Source organism: Sus scrofa, chromosome 7 (genome assembly GCF_000003025.6).
Source record: "Sus scrofa isolate TJ Tabasco breed Duroc chromosome 7, Sscrofa11.1, whole genome shotgun sequence".
Taxonomy (NCBI): Eukaryota; Metazoa; Chordata; class Mammalia; order Artiodactyla; family Suidae; genus Sus; species Sus scrofa.
In genome coordinates, this window is record NC_010449.5 from 44,656,965 (window position 1) to 44,674,214 (window position 17,250).

At 40.8% G+C, this 17,250-nt stretch overlaps 1 protein-coding gene across 1 annotated transcript in view; it reads left to right on the plus strand.

The window, feature by feature from the left end:
• The window catches only part of TFAP2D (transcription factor AP-2 delta), a 62,281-nt gene that overhangs the window by 16,684 nt on the left and 28,347 nt on the right, over positions 1-17,250 (plus strand). The window lies entirely within an intron of this gene.

Sequence of the window (17,250 nt, forward strand, 5' to 3'; positions counted from 1 at the left end):
CACACCTGGGACACTTTTCTTCAATGGTTTCTCACTTGACTCTAATGCACTCTAGGAGGTGACATGTAAGTGACACACAAAAGCAAACAGCTTGCCTTTTTCCAGATTATCGATACCTACCACTTACTGAACAACTCTGAGAAGTAGTGGGTTCTTGAGATTTTTCTTGGCAAAATGGCTTTGGTGATGTTACTATTAAGAGGTATCTTTGCTTTGCTCCCTAGTTGTCATAATAATAACTCCAATAATATTATTGGTCATAAACATTTAATAAGTATTAATGTTATTAGGGTGCACATCTTTTTTTTTTTTGACTTTTTGTCTTTTTAGGGCTGCACCCGTCGAGGCATATGGAGGTTCCCAGGCTAGGGATCCAATTGGAGCTACAGCTGCTGGCCTGCACCACAGCCACAGCAACATCAGATCTGAGCTGCATCTGCGACCTACACCACAGCTCATGGCAACACTGGATCCTTGACCCGCTGAGCAAGGCCAGGGATGGAACCCACAACTTCATGGTTCCCAATCGGATTTGTTTCTGCTGCACCACGACGGAAACTCCAGGTTGTACATCTTGTGCTGTTGTACCTGTGTGTGCTGATACCGAGAGCTGGCATATCGTAAAGGGAGCTGACCCATAGGGGTTAAGGGTACTAAAGGGAGAGAAAAGTAGAAAAAATGACTAATGGGTTGATTCTAAAGGGAGACAGATTCCTGCTTCAGTTATGTAAAAATGTCATTGAAATGATAGCTATTTAACAAAAGAACAAAAATATGTTCACAATATAATAGTGGATTCAAGAATCATATGGGTAGTAGGAATTGCCCATACCCAATTCTCAAACCCAATTCCACAGTAAAATCCACTGAGGAGGTTTATTAAACATGGGTCCCATTCCCAAGGCACTTGAAATGCAATCTCTGGGGGTATGGTGCAGGCAAATCCATTTTAATTAAAAACACCACAAATGTCTGATGAGGTATAAGGATCATTGATTTCAATGTTCCTTGAGAAACTTTTCACTATCCAGGATGGACTGACTGTGATTTCTCCTGAAATTTGCAACTGGTGTGAAAAGTAAAGGCCCTAAGAAAGACCTTTATCCCAGGTGTCTGTGAATATACTGGCCAATAAAATCTCAGGAGCTCTTACAGGGTATGTTCTTCTTATTGATTGTTATGGTAGCTGAGTACCTGGTGTGGGAATCAATGATGCTAAGAGAACAGATACAGGTTAAATAAATGAAATCCTAGGACGATCTCATGATCTTGCCGTCGACTGTCCCAGAAAGCTCTCCTATCCCAGAAGCACCTAACTTGTGTTCTCGTCCTCTGGCCTCTGCTCACAGAAGAGTCACATCAGCCTTGGCTGATGAAACAAGACTTTATTCTTCCCAGAAACACCTGACTTTAGTTGGATTCTTTTGAAGTCCCCAAAATACTCATGATGTGCAGAAATAAGTATTTTATTATTGAATTTCAGGCATTCTGATGGAACTGAGAAAATGAGATGTAGGAGTGAAGGGATTTTTTGCATCCCTTAAGGCTCCACATATTACATTATGATCCTCAAATGCCTTCTTTCTCTCTCTCTCTCAATCTCGTCTTGCTCTTGCTGTCTCACTCTTTCGCGCCTGCACACACACTTTTTAAGCTTCATGGCAATGTGTTCGTTCTACAACATTCTTATTCTATTTCCTATTTTTGTATTCTTTCATGATGCTGCTTGTAAACCCACTACTTTTTTTTTGGTCTTTTTTTAGGGCCGTACCCACAGCATATGGAGGTTCCCAGGCTAGGGGTCCAATTGGAGCTGTAGCCACTGGTCTACGCCAGCCACAGCCACAGCAATGCCAGATCTGAGCTGCACTCTACATCAAAATCTACGCCACAGCTCCCACGGCAAATCCTGATCCTTAACCCACTGAGCAAGGCTGGGGATTGAACCTGTATCCTCATAGATACTAGTCAAATTCATTTCCACTGAACCATGAAGGGAACTCCACCTACTACTTTTAAATGCTGATTGTAAGCCAAGTTTATTTCAAGACTCACTGTGGAGTCATGGTTCACGACCCACAGTTTAAAAAACTCCAAGCATAGAGTTCCTGTCATGGCAGAAACAAATCCGACCAGGAACCATGAGGGTGTAGGTTTGAGTCCTGGCCTCACTCAGCGGATTAAGGATCCAGAGTTGTCATGAGCTGTGGTGTAGGTCACAGATGCGGCTCGGATCTGTCGTTGCTGTGGCTGTGGTGTAGGCTGGCAACTGTAGCCAAGAGTGCAGAACTAAAAAGAAAAACAAATTGTAAAAAATAAAAAATTCCAAGCTGTCTTAGGTCAGAAGGACAATACAAAGAACAAGAATATCCCATTTAAATTAAAATAGGCTTCATGTTAACCCTGGATGACAATAAGAGCAGTTTCACTGTCGAGGTCTGTTTTTATTCCCACATTTCAGGTGGGCTGGTGGTCACAACTAACAGCTCCATTCCAGCCAGTGAGATGCCATGTCCTGCATTAGCTCACAGTTTCTGGAGTCTGGTGGGTGATGCTCGTTGTATACAGAACAGTGGTGACCCAACTCAGGTTTATCAACCTCTTGGGAGACTGAAATAGTTGATGCTTCTCTTCAGCACTTGGGGATCTCAGTCCTTTTTGTGCTAACCTGGGCTTGATTCAGTTACATCAGGTTTGTTTTGCTTGTACAATTTTGGCTTATAAATTAAAACTATACCATACTTAACAGTTTGTATTCCTAGACCTTGAATTGATCATGTCTTCGGGTAATATTTTTTTTGCCTGTCAGTCCAACATTTTTGCAGAAGCCAGTGACATTTTAGATTAATTTTTTTCCCCCAGGAATTCAAAACAAGATTTCTAATAGTTGAAAATAGTCCATCAGGGGTTCCCGTCGTGGCACAGTGGTTAACGAATCCAACTAGGAACCATGAGGTTGCGGGTTTGATCCCTGGCCTCGCTCAATGGGTTAAGGATCTGGCATTGCCGTGAGCTGTGGTGCAGATCACAGACATGGCTCAGATCCTGTGTTGCTGTGGCTCTGGCACAGGCTGGCGGCTACAGCTCTGATTTGACCCCTAGCCTGGGAACCTCCATATACCGCGGGAGCAGCCCTAGAAAAGGCAAAAAGACAAAAAAAAAAAATCCATCAGCTCTCTTATAAACCTATGGTTTTGTGGGAAAGAATAGTCATTTTTTTTCAACATTTAGAAAAAATTGATCTTCCTGACAGCCCAGCACATTGCTGGGGTCCAGTCACATTCCCTTCCCCATTTGGTACTGCACTCGAGAACAAGATAAGTAGTATCTGATGGGCATTCCTGATCTTCCACACTTAGAAATAAATCTCCTAAAGGTCAACCTTCTACGACTTTATACTACTTGTCTCTGGTCCTTTCTGGGGATGATTTGAACACAACCTTGCCATTTCTGGGATTTTTTTTGTCTTTGTTTTTTTTTATGGCTGCACCTGAGGCATATGTAAGTTTTCAGGCCAGGGATGGAATCCAAGCCACAGCTGTGGCAACACCGGCTCCTTAACCCACTGTGCCAGGCTAGGGATTGAACCCTGAGCCACTGAAGTTGGATTCTCCCCATTGTTGCTATTTTGATAAAAATCCCAAAGGAAGAGTAGTGTGTGGGTAAAGAATGAACAGGAAGATACCTTAAGATGGGGATTGAAATTAGCAAATGAACATGTGTTTTTCAAAAACTATCCTTGTCACCAACATAACAGTTGCTTCAACATGGTATTCTTAAGTTTCCATGTTTGCCTTGGGTTTTCAATCATTTTGTTTTTAATTATTTTATAATCATTTCGCCCTGTATTTCTTATTTATTTGTTTATTTATTTTGCTTTTTTAGGGCCACACCCATGGCATGTGGAGGTTCCCAGACAAGGGGTTCAATCAGAGCTATAGATGCTGGCCTTCGCCACAGCCACAGCAGATCTGAACCACATCTGCTATCTGCACCACAGCTCACGGCAATGCCAGACCCTTAACCCACTGAGCAAGGTCAGGGAGCCAATCCAAAAGCTTATGGTTTTTAGTCAGATTTGTTTCCACTGTGCCATGACAGCAACTACCCACCTGTATTTCTTTTAAATGGAGTCACTCTACTAGTAGCTCCATCCCAGCATCATTGTCAAATGAACGTATTAAAGTCATTATTCTAGGAACTATTTTAGGAGTTTGTAAGAGAGGGCTTATAAATTTGATGCAAATTTATAATATATTTGAATAAAACACAACATTTCTGTTACGAATATCACTACCCCTCATAATCAATGGGATGAAGAACTCAAGACTGACTGACTTCTTTTCACCTGACAAAGCTGTTTGAAAAGTGAACATTTTAGTAAGGCACATATTTAGAATAGAGGTTTTTTTTTTTTTTTTTTTTTTTTTGGTCCACAGAGCACAAATATATTTGACCTACAATAAGATATGTTTATTTGAATCCAGGGTCCCCTGAATGTAATACTAGATCAATACACACTTTTTACCAATATGTCTTCATTTAATGGAGTTTAAATACATAATTAATAGTACAACTTCTTGTACCCACCTAATATATATATATATGTATATATATATACAAATATATATATATTTAAAAAGCAAATTCCATATTATATCACTTATATGTGGAATCTAAAATATGGCACAAATGAACCCATATAAAAAGCAGAAACAGACTCACAGATGTAGAGAACAGACTTGTGGTTGCCACGGGGGAGGGGGGAGGGATGGGATGGACGGGGAGTTTGCGGTTAGTGATGCAAACTATTACATTTCTAATGGATAAGCAATGAGGTCCTACTGTACAGCACGGGGAATTCTATCCAATCTCTTGGGGTAAACCGTGAGGGAAGATAATATAAGAAAAGGAATTTATATAGATATGACTGGATCACTTTGCCATACAGCAGAAATGGGCACAACATTGTAAATCAACTATACTTTGAATAAAAAAATAAATTAAAAAAAAAAACAGCATGAGGCAGTGAAGAGTGTAGATACACATCAGCAAGAGAAAGGGGACCATTTACGGATATCATGTAGAATCTCCATTCACTCAGTTCAATTCTAAACCCATTTTCACGGTTGCTTCCTTCTTTAGTTGGCTCTTGCTGTTGGTTAATAATATAAGCTCCCAGACCCTGCCTTTCACTTTTTACCTCATCCCCTGGCCTCATAACACCACCTCCACCACGTTTGACACTTTGTCTGACTTTCAGCAGGTTGCTTAACCTGATCAAGCTTCGTTTTCCTAATTTGCAGATAAAGATCATAATAGCTGCAATGGTTTGGGGTAATGCTGGCTGGTGTAACAGGTGATTTCCAAGTGCTCAGTGGCTTCAGACAGTAGCAGCCTGTTTCCCCCTCTTGACAGTCTGACATGGGTGTTCCTCTCCAGGCCCTTTCCTTCCTCCCATGATCTCATTCCAGGACCAGAGTCCTAAGCTCAGCCCTCCTCTAAGTCCTGGGAATCCTATGGACTCAGCTCACGATAAGGAGAGACATGAAGGTGAAAGTACATGGCTTCTCACCCACTTGGCGAGGAAGTGGCCCAGGTTGCTACAGTCCACACTCCATGACAACTAGTCACATGGCCACACCTAATGCCAGAGGTGGGTGTGGGGCATTCCAGAAAACAAAGTGTCTAGCTGGGCAGAATCTTCTCAGCAAAAGCTCCATAGGAGAAAAGAAAGGACAAATTATTACTTTTTTTTATTTTTTATTTTTTGCTTTTTAGGGCCGCACCAGCAGCATGTGGAAATTCCCAGGCTAGGAATCAAATTGGAGCTGCTGCTGCTGACCTACACCCCAGCCACAGCGACGCAGGGGGATCCAAGCCACATCTGCGACCTACACCACAGCTCACAGCAACACCAGATCCTTAATCCACTGATCGAGGCCAGGGATCGAACCCACATCGTCACGGATAGTAGTTGGGTTCATTACCACAGAGCTATGGCAGGAACTCTGAGAAAGGACGAATCTTTGATGGTCCAGCACGCATTCATTTCTGCCACAGAATCTGCCTAGGGTGTCTTGTGGAATAAAGTACCTTCAGTGGTTTATTTTTTTTTTCTTTTTTTGGTCTTTTTTTGTCTTTGTTGTTGTTGTTGTTGCTATTTCCTGGGCCGCTCCCGCGGCATATGGAGGTTCCCAGGCTAGGGGTCGAATCGGAGCTGTAGCCACCGGCCTACGCCAGAGCCACAGCAACGCGGGATCTGAGCCGCGTCTGCAACCTACACCACAGCTCACGGCAACGCCGGATCGTTAACCCACTGAGCAAGGGCAGGGACCGAACCCGCAACCTCATGGTTCCTAGTCGGATTCGTTAACCACTGCGCCACAACAGGAACTCCCCCTTCAGTAGTTTAAATACTTAACACCCTGTGGCACAGAGGCACTTAAAAAAATACTAGTACTTGTCCTCTTGTTTCTTTCTCCCTAAACAGTGTTACTTAATAGTAGAATTTACTCAGAATCATAAAACTCTAGCTCTGGAGGGAAATGGAAGATTGAACAGTCCAAGGCACTAGGTCACACATGGTTCAGAGTGTGCTTTTTGAGTCAAATAACCTCATTTCAACCCACTTCTACGACTTGCCAGCCATGTGCTGGCACACAACTCTGGCAAGACACACACAGCCTCTTTGACATCAGTGTCATCTATAAAGGGGTATTCATAAGAGTATCCTTCTTATAAGATTGTTTGGGGAGTTAAATCAGCATGTTTATAAAGCAGTTCACATGGTACTTGGCATAAAGATGGTGTCAATATATATGTATATATTTATTTTTATATATTTATTTATATATATATATTTTTAAAATCTTTTTAGGGCCGCAGGTGCAGCATATGGAACTTCCTAGACTAGGCGTCGAATCGGAGCCAGTCTACACCACAGCTCACGGCAACGCCGGATCCTGGATAGAACCCAAATCCTCATGGATGCTAGTCGGGTTCATTACTGCTGATCCATAATGGGAACTCTGGTGTCAATACATTTTAGTTATCTTTATTTTCATGTGAGAAAACTAAGGCCCAGTGGGATTAGCCATGTTGCACAGGATCATGGGAGCAGCAAGGAGGTGAACCCAGGTCTTCTGGTTTGTAACACCCCCCTGAATTTTTCACTCAGATGTATATTAGTGGCATATGGATTATGAACAGTTGCATTGCTAAACATCTTCTGAATTTACCTATATATTTATAATTATAGTTATAACAGTTGTAACAGTATAACTGAGGAATAGAAAGAAGTTATTAATTCTTTGAGCCATTTTTTCACCATGGATTGGACATCCCATACTGCTAGGAATCCTGGTCAAATTTGGTGAGCTTTCTTTCTTTCTCTTTTTCTTTTTTTTTTTTTTGTCTTTTTTTTTTTTTTTTTTTTTTTTTTTTGTCTTTTTGTCTTTTTAGGGCCACACCTGTGGCATATGGAGGTTCCCAGGCTAGGCATCGAATTGGAGCTATAGCTGCCAGCCTGCACCACAGCCACAGCAATGCTGAATCCTTAACCCACTGAGCAAGGCCAGGGATCTAACACGAGTCCTCATGGATACTAGGCAGGTTTGTTAACCCCTGAGCCACAATGGGAATTCCTTGGTGAACTTTCTAACATGCACTAGTACACGTTTTTTGGACATCCTGATGGACCATCTGCTGCCACTTAATCCCTCAAAGGATAACATTAAATCTTGGTTCTTTCCTTTTTTCTGGAGTAATTATTGATAGTGTCTCTTATACTTCCAAAAGGGTGCCAATTCAGTTAGTTAGTTATAAGACTAGCCTACAAAATCTTTTCTTTCCACTTCCGCCACAGCAACCCAAAGGCAGGAGGAAAGAATGCTCTCCCTCAGTGCTAATTCCCCCTTGTTTTTAATCCTGGGCCCATATGATTGCATTCCTGGGAAGCAAGGAAAAGAACTTGACAGTGAACTCTGTACTATAAAGGAGATAAAGGGAGCAAGTTTTCTTGGTGTAATTAATCCATGGCTTTTTAATTTAGGAAGAGGCATTTATTGTTCACTACTTGAGGCTTATAGGATTCAAACACCAAGATCCTTTGGCCAAGCATCAGTGATAATACAGGCACAGGGCAATATTTGCTCTTCTCTCGAGATTCAGGATAAAGCTGATAGTCCCATTGTCTTCAGGCAGGTACTACAGTGAGTTTTTATGGGCTGACCTCCAAGGACTCATGGCACAATTGTAGGTCTGAAAGCACCATCTTGCCAATGTAACTCCTCCACCAGTCATTCCAGTTGTCACATTTCCACATGAGTCCCTCCTATGGGATAAAGGTTTCCAGCTTTCTGCTAAAACGATATATGATATCAAAAAGTTGTAAGCTGACCATTTGTCATAAAAGTTCTAATTGGTGCTCACTTTAGTAAGACAATGACCTAGAAAAGCCCAGCATTCTCTTTCGCACACAAATCCTCTGGTCTTGACAAACTCTTCTCAGAGCTTCTCAGTTTTGCATTTCAGAGCTGCCAGTGGAATTAGATGTTAAATGCTAGTACAGTCTGTGTTAGTCATTTTAAGCCTTTCTTGGAAAATGACTTTCTTTTCAGACTAATAGGTATTGTCCTATCTGTAACTTTCTTATCCTAAGTTTCTTTTTCAGAGAGACTGCTTTGATAATTGATAATTAGATAATTCAATACTGTGGTCTAGTGTCTGAGAACTCATGTTCACCAGAATTTTTAATACCTACGGAGTTCCTGTCATGGCTCAGTGGTTAATGAGTCCGACTAGGAACCATGAGGTTGCAGGTTTAATTCCTGGCCTTGCTCAGTGGGTTAAGGATCTGGCGTGGCTGTGAGCTGTGGTGTGGGTCACAGATGCAGCTCAGATCCCACGTTGCTGTGGCTGTGGTGTAGGCCCAAAGCTGCAGCTACAGCTCCAATTAGACCCCTAGCCTGGGAACCTCCTTATGCCTTGGGAGCAGCCCTTGAAAACACAAAGACAAAAAAAAAAAAAAAAAAAGAATTTTCAATACTTGGTATTAGCATCTTACAAAGTTATGGACAAAATACATCATCTCAGAGCACATCTTTTTTTATGAATGAATTTTATTACATTTATAGGAGTGCAACAATCATCACAAACAAATTTTAAGGCATTTCCTCTTGTGTTTTTGTCTTTTTAGGGCCGCACCCCCAGGATGTGGAGGTTCCCAGGCTAGGGGTCTAATTGGAGCTGTAGCTGCCGGCCTACACCACAGCCGCAGCAATGCGGGATCCGAGCGCATCTGCGACCTGCACCACAGCTCCCGGCAAAGCCAGATCCTTAACCCGCTCGAACCTGAAACCTCACGGTTCCTAGTCGGATTCATTTCCACTGTGCCACGATAGGAACGCCTCAGAGGACATCTTCTTAAATCATTTGTTTACTTCTCAACAGTACTTCCCTGACCTGCATCTTAGGATTTCATTCATTTTCAAGGGGAAAGATGTTTACAAGTAGGGGTAGAGAAAATAGCTATTACACACATGCCTTTGTGTCTGACTCTGTGCCTGTGGTGTCCTCAGATTCCTCCTCTTGTTCTGGCACAAAAAGGTAAATGTATCAAAGCCTGTTTGGCTCAGTTCTGTCCTCGCCCCTTTGGTCCATCTTACTGCTTACTTGCACGAGTTATGAAGTTCCCTTGAAGGCGTATCTCTGGAGTCCTTTTTTCCATTATTCTCTCTTTCAAAGCTCGTGCCAATGGATGTGTTTTTCAAACACTCAGTTTCTGCCTTTTCCCACTATTTACGCTTGTCCAAATCTGTAGATATTCTAAGAAAATTGCAGACCGTAATTATTCCTAGTGATGTCTAACTCCTACCAAATAGCAATGGGAAGTTTTGGAATTGCGCAGGTTTTAATTTACAACAAATATTAGAGTTTAGAATGAAATCTTCTTAAGAACTGGGTCAGAGAGTAGTTTTTCTTTTTAATTAATATAATTTTAACTAGATAATTTATACAGATGGTAAAAATTCAAATGTTAGAAAAAGGTATATAGTAAAATACCTCCTTTTCACTTTATTCCGCATTTAGTTCCCCTCCCGGAAGAAACAGATATTACTGGTTTCTCTAGTTCCTTCCAAGGATATATATGTGTATGCATAGTTTTTGTTTTCATTTTTTAAATTATAGCATTTTATATACATGGTTCTACACATTTTTTCACACCTATCTTAGTGTTTTTTAATTTCAGTTTTTACAAGTTATTCATTTAAACACTCACAGTATTCTATTGTTTCAGTGCTTCATAATTTAGTTAAACCAGTGCCTTACTAAATACCATTTAGATTTTTTTTTTTTTTTTTTTTTGGTCTTTTTAGGGCTACACCCGCAGCATGTGGAGGTTCCCAGGCCAGGGGGAGAAACGGAGCTGCAGCCGCCGGCCTACACCGCAGTCCCAGCAACGCGGGATCCGAGCCAAAACATCTTCAGCCTACACCATAGCTCTCGGCAAGGCTGAATCCTTAACCCGCTGAGGGAGGCCAGGGATTGAACCTGCGTCCTCATGGATACTACTCAGATTCGTTTCCACTGAACCACGACGGGAACTTCCTTTAGATGTTCTTCATCTCTGGCTATTACAATGAGCAACTTTACACTTATGTGAATAATCCTCCAGATATGCAAGTACATCTATTCAATAAACTCCTAAGAATGTATTGCAGGGTTAAAAGATACTTGCATCTGTAATTTTAGCAGATTATTGGAAGATTGTTCTCCACCATGGTTGTTAATTTGTAATTTTATCAGCAGTGGGGGTAAGAAGCATTAATATAATAGTACCTCCCTGTACTCTCACTCAAGCAGAGTACTATCAATTTTTCAATCTTTGCTAATTCGATTGGAAAAAATAGACTACCTTGGAGTTCCTGCTGTGGAACTCCAGGTTATAAGAATCTGACTGCAGCAGCCTACGTTGCTGCAGGGGCCTGGGTTTTCCATCCCCCACACAATGGGTTAAAGGATCCAGCCTTGCTGCTCCTGTGACTCAGATTCAGTCCTTGGCCTGGAAACTTCCATGTGCTGCAGGTGCAACCATTAAAAAAAGACTACCTCTATTATGTATATTCTTAGAAGAAGTTTATGAGCTTTTCTCTCTGATTACTTACTTTGTACCTATAAGGTAATTTTTGACATTTTTCTCATTCATTTGTAAGTGCTCATTACATGTAAGGAAAACAGGCTCTATGTCTCTGATACAAGTTGCAAAGCCTCTCCACCCCGGCTTTGGTTTGTCTGTTTGCTATTACAAGTTTTTTGTTTGGTTACTTATTCATTCAGACCTATGTCATGCAGAACTTTTTCGTATTAATATTGTCATACTTCGCATATATTGTGTGCCATGGCTTTTAGCTTTTCTTATTTTTAAGGTCCTTTTTTATTCCAAGATTATAAAATATTTTCCCATGTTATCTTCTAAATACTTTGTAGATCTATATTTTATATTTAAATCTTTCATCTATTCTGGGGGTTCCCGTCGTGGTGCAGTGGTTAATGAATCCGACTAGGAACCATGAGGTTGCAGGTTCGGTCCCTGCCCTTGCTCAGTGGGTTAACGATCTGGCGTTGCCGTGAGCTGTAGTGTAGGTTGCAGATGCGGCTCGGATCCTGTGTTGCCGTGGCTCTGGCATAGGCCAGTGGCTACAGCTCCGATTGGACCCCTAGCCTGGGAATCTCCATGTGCCGCAGGAGCGGCCCAAGAAATGGCAAAAAAACAAAACAAAACAAAAAAACAAAAAAAAACTTTCATCTATTCTGGACTTTTCATTGTTGTTGGATGTATAATGTAGATCCAGATTTATTTGCTTGTTTTCTGGGGGCCAGCCTGGTGTTGTTGCAACATCTCTTATTGATAATCCATTTTCTCCTACCAGTATGAAAAGCAAGGTTCCTCTTACACTAAATCTCCTTGATTAAATGTACTTTTTTAATAGACTGAGGACTTTGTTCCCCTAACAATTCTGTCTCTACCTCCCTCTCCACATAGCTATTTTTGTTTCTAGAGGGTATGCTTTATCAGCCGAATAAGGCAGAACTCAGTATGAGGAATCTAGATAAACAGAAGTCTTTACCTCCCCAGTGACTGCTTTCCTTTGTATAAGCCACAGAATCCTTGTTTGGGGAAAGGTACAGAGTTTGTTCCCACAGAATGTTTTCCTTTCACCCTAGGGCAGTGGTTCTCAACCTTGGCTTGAGATTATAGCAGGGGCTTTCAAAAAAAAAAAAAAAAATGCAGGTGCCCTGGGTCCAGATATGAATTGACGTGGGGTGAAATCCAGATGTGTATGTGTGGGTGTGCAGATATATTAAACCCTCAGGTTATGCGAATAGCAAGGACTGAGTGGGACAGCAGGTTAAGGACCTGGCATTACCACAGCTGTTTCATAGGTCACAGCTGTGGTTTGGATTCAGTCCCCGGCCTGGGAAATTCTAAATGCCATAGGTGCAACTCAGAAAAAAATAAGAAAGGAAGGAAGGAAGGAAGGAAGGAAAGAAGGAAGGAAGGAAGGAAGGAAGGAAGGAAGGAAGGAAGGAAGGAAGGAAGGAAGAGAGAGAGAGAGAGAGAGAAAGAAAGAAAGAAAAGATAGGAAGGAAGGGACAAAGGAATGAAGGAGAGAAGAAAGGAAGAAAAACACTTCAAGTATAATCTACTTTATAAAAGGCTTCACTGATATAATGATATGCTTTATGCGTCTTATATTTTATTCTTTCTAGTGATTCCCTTTTGCTCTAGTTTTTCACTATAGTCTTTGAAAGGGATGCCTTTTCATAGTCACAGGACTATTGGTGTAATTAACCAGTAAAATACTTGAAAGCTTTTTCCACTTAACAAATGTTTATTAAGGAGCCATTATGAATCAGGCGCTATACTCACTATGGAATATGGAATTTGGAACAAAACTGTCATTTTGAAGGACAAGGTGTTGGTATGTAAATAAAATCATTAAATAGGGAAACTACCACATCCTAAGGTACTTATCTATAACATAGATTGTATGATACATAGCATTACAGAGTGCATTCCTTTAGAATACTTCTGGAATCCTAAAACTGACACGTGAAATCTTTCCTTGTTCTGCAGCTTGATATTATCAGATAACTTATTTAATGTAATATCTAGATTTGAAAATATTCTCATATTTGCTTTCTAATAGGTACTTCTCAGAATAATCCCAGAAATAGATTTAAATGTGCTGTTTTCCATACATGCTGTTAAAATTGAAATCACAGATATGTGACTAGAATTTAACACATATGAATTATTGCTTTTATTTAATAATACTGGGTACTGCAATAAGAAGTTAAACCTAAATTGTTTCTAAGGCAATGTAATTAGTGACAGTTGGTGAGAATTAGCTCGTGAATAACAATGCAGGAGTATCCTTTAGTACAAATGAGTTTTAGATGTTGATTTATAGTTGCCTAAAGTACATTTTCTTCTAAAATACAATCATTTTAAAAGGAAGAAAAAAATCCTTAGTAATTGGATAAAAGGTTGAAGTCAGTTGAGTTTATTTCTATTTTAAAATGCATTTAGATCTGCTTCGCATACAATAATGTGGGAATCCTGGTAAAATGAGCAATCCACTTTCCTCAGAAAACATTTTTCCATTCATTTCCCATTGCTGGGCAACATCCATAATTGCCATTTAAATTTTTGCTAATATTTACCCTTTATTTTTCACTTTTTTGCTTTTGAGTGTGATAAATGAATGCTGTGAAACCAGGGAGCAAATTCTCTATGTTCTTGCCATGTCCTATAACTTGGCTTGTGCCAGCTTTTTGAGAGAGTTCCTCAGTATGAATCATCAACCGTTGCTGTTAGTATCCAAAAACATTGAATATTTCTTAGTGGTCTCCCTTGTTTTGGAAGGGGGTGGCACTACTTGGCATAGAGTGCCTCAAGCCTTGCACTTAGAATATTCTGTTCAAGCACTCGCACTGTCCCTCAAACATCCATGCATCCTACTTCTAAAATAGCAGTTCTTGAAATGACATGAAATACAGCGGACACACTTGCCAAAGTTAGTGTGTTGCTTCCATGAGAGGTAAGGAGGTACTGGTTTGTCAGGTGGCAGAATGCACTGACATAAAGGAAGAGCTCAAATCCCTTCTGAAAAACAACTTCTGCCACAGGGGATTCTCCCTCATCCCCGACAGAAATGAGGTGACAGCAGCCGGGTTTGCTGTCTGGGATCTAGCCCCACCTGGATCATTCTGTCACCCCAGGTGACTACACCTTCTTGCTGTTCACATGGGCACTTCACCCACTCAGAGACAGACAAGCACGTAAATCTCTATTTTCACCCATCAGTCAAATCCTCTCGAGTCTTATTTTCATGCCTTTCTAATCCAAAAATGTCTGTTTTTCCTTTAACCTTTTGACTCTAAGATAGCTGCTGTGTAGGGTTTAACTATAGGTTTGTTCTTATTCCTGAATAGCATGTGTCTTTTAGTTCCTGGATCCATGTATGCATTCACTCTTGGGTCCTCACACACAAAGCTTTTGTGGCACATTTTAACTACACATCAGAGTGTCTTCACTTGCCACTTCTTTTAATGTAGCATCGCTATACATCCAGTAACAATGTTACATCGCAAGCAGGAGAAAGCAGTAAACAGAGCTAAGGGAAGGAAGGATCTGACTGTCAGTGCAAATGTAAATAGCAGCTGTTCCATTCAAACTGTTTTTAAAACTACCACACGGTGAGAGCTTTGCATAAAATGGGCCAGATCCTCAAGAATCAGGTTTTAGCACAAAATTTGAGGCATGCTGCCATCCTCCTGTTTGCACTGCTGCATTTCTCCTACTATTGCCCAAACAGTAGAGGAAAAAGATATATATGTATATAATATATATCTTTTTCATATATATGAATATTCAATATAATATTCATAAAATGTATGTATATATGTCTTAAATGTTTATTGAAATATTTATTTCTCTTGATTATTGCAATATGAAGATATATCAGTGTACATAACTCTACTTACTGTACAAAAATGACATTCTGAGTCAAGAGTTCACATGAGGAGTTTCCGTCATGGCTCAGCAGAAACGAATCTGACTAGCATCTATGAGGATGCAGGTTCAATCCTGGCCTCACTCAGTGGGTTAAGGATCTGGTGTTGCTGTGAGCTGTGGTATAGGTCACATATGCAGCTCTGATCCTGCATTGCTGTGGCTGTGATGTAGACTGGCAGCTGCAGCTCTGATTTAACCCCTAGCCTGGGAACCTCCATATGCTGTGGGTGCGGCCCTAAAAAGACAAAAAAAAAAAAAAAAAGAGTTCATATGAGTTTATCCTTTGGTCAGGTGCTATAACCACTCTTCGATGGGTCAAACTTTAAGACTTTTTACCTCCAATTTGAAATTTTTTTCCCTTTTCTCACTTTCTCAGCAAGACTAACCATCATACATGGCATCACCAACGGCTCTTTGAAAAAAAAAGTCAGAGTTCCCATCGTGGCACAGTGGTTAACGAATCCAACTAGGAACCATGAGGTTGCAGGTTTGGTCCCTGGCCTTGCTCAGTGGATTAAGGATCCGGCGTTGCCGTGAGCTGTAGCGTAGATTGCAGACGCGGCTTGGATCCTGTGTTGCTGTGGCTCTGGTCTAGGCCGGCGGCTACAGCTCCGATTCGACCCCTAGCCTGGGAACCTCCATATGCCCACGGGAGCGGCCCTAGAAAAGACAAAAAAAAAAAAAAAAAGTCTTTACGCCATTTCTTCTGCCAAATAAGCACACTTTTTCTTTCCTAATTGGTTAGGATGATGAGCTGGTGGTAATGAGTGCTTTAAAATTTTTGCCTGAAGGGGGAGGGGAGAAAGAGTAGGATGGACTGGGAGTTTGGGGTTAGTGGATGCAAACTATTACATTTTGAATGGATAAACAATGAGGTCCTGCTGTACAGCACAAGGAACCATATCCAATCGCCTGGGAGAGACCATGATGGAAAATAATATTTTAAAAAAGAATAAAGTATATATATATATGTGTGTGTGTGTGTGTGTGTATGACTGAGTGAGTCACTTCGCTATACAGCAGAAATTAGCACAGCATTGTAAATCAACTATACATTAATTTTAAAAACTATTGCTTGTACATTCAAGCTTTATCCCAAACTGTGACCGTCCAGTAATTAGCACTACCCAGACTAATGGATATAGAGAACCTTTTCATCCAGTTTTATCATCCTTCTGTTTAAAATGGAGGAAAAACTATGTGTTCTACCACATGAATATTAAAATCTTAACTCAAGTTTTGCTTCAGCTTTGAAACAGGCTGGGAGGAGAATCGTGATCAGATAGTTCACAAAACATCTGACCTGGAGTTTTCATTAGGGCTCAGCGGTAACGAACCCAGATTAGTATCCATGAGGACATGGGTTAGATCCCCGGCTTCGTTCAGTGGGTTAGGGATCCAGTATTGCCATGAGCTGTGGTGTAGGTCGCAGATGCAGCTTGGATCCTGCGTTGCTGTGGCTACAGCTCTGATTTGACCCCCAGCCTAGAAACTTCCACATGTTGGGGATGTGGCCCTAAAAAAAAATAAATAAATAAGAAAAAAAAAAACCACATTATCTGATCTAATACATTTACCACATTGTCATTTTGATATTAAACTATACTCTTCTAAGGCCTAGAACGGGGCTTCTCACTCTTAGGGAATGAAAAAGCTGTTAAAGACTCGGGGAATGGATGAAAAAGATGAATTAGGACCTTAGTGTTTCATAGTAACATAAATAGAAATTAAACACTTGTATAAATGCAAGAGTCTAATTTTGATGCTTGGTTAATATTTGTACACATTGAAACTTCAAGTCAGGAATATTAACTAGTAGATGCATAGTCACAGTGGAGCTTTCCACAGCCTAAATGTGCCTTTTTGTCAAATAAACAAGGACAAGAACCCTACCAGTTCCTACTAGCTCAGTGGACATAAATCATATAAATAAATCATCATTAAGGGTTTCTTAGTCTTACGTCTTCTCCTTCTTCTTCTTCGCCTTCTTAGCTGTGCCTGCAGCATTCGGAAGCTCCTGGGCCAAGGATTGAACCCAGCACAACAGTGACAACACTGAATCTGTAATCCCTAGGCCACCAGGGAACTCCTCCTTCTTATTACATATCTGGGAAAACCTTTGAGATGAAAGCTTTTAGGAAAAGGAAACTATAAACAAATATTGA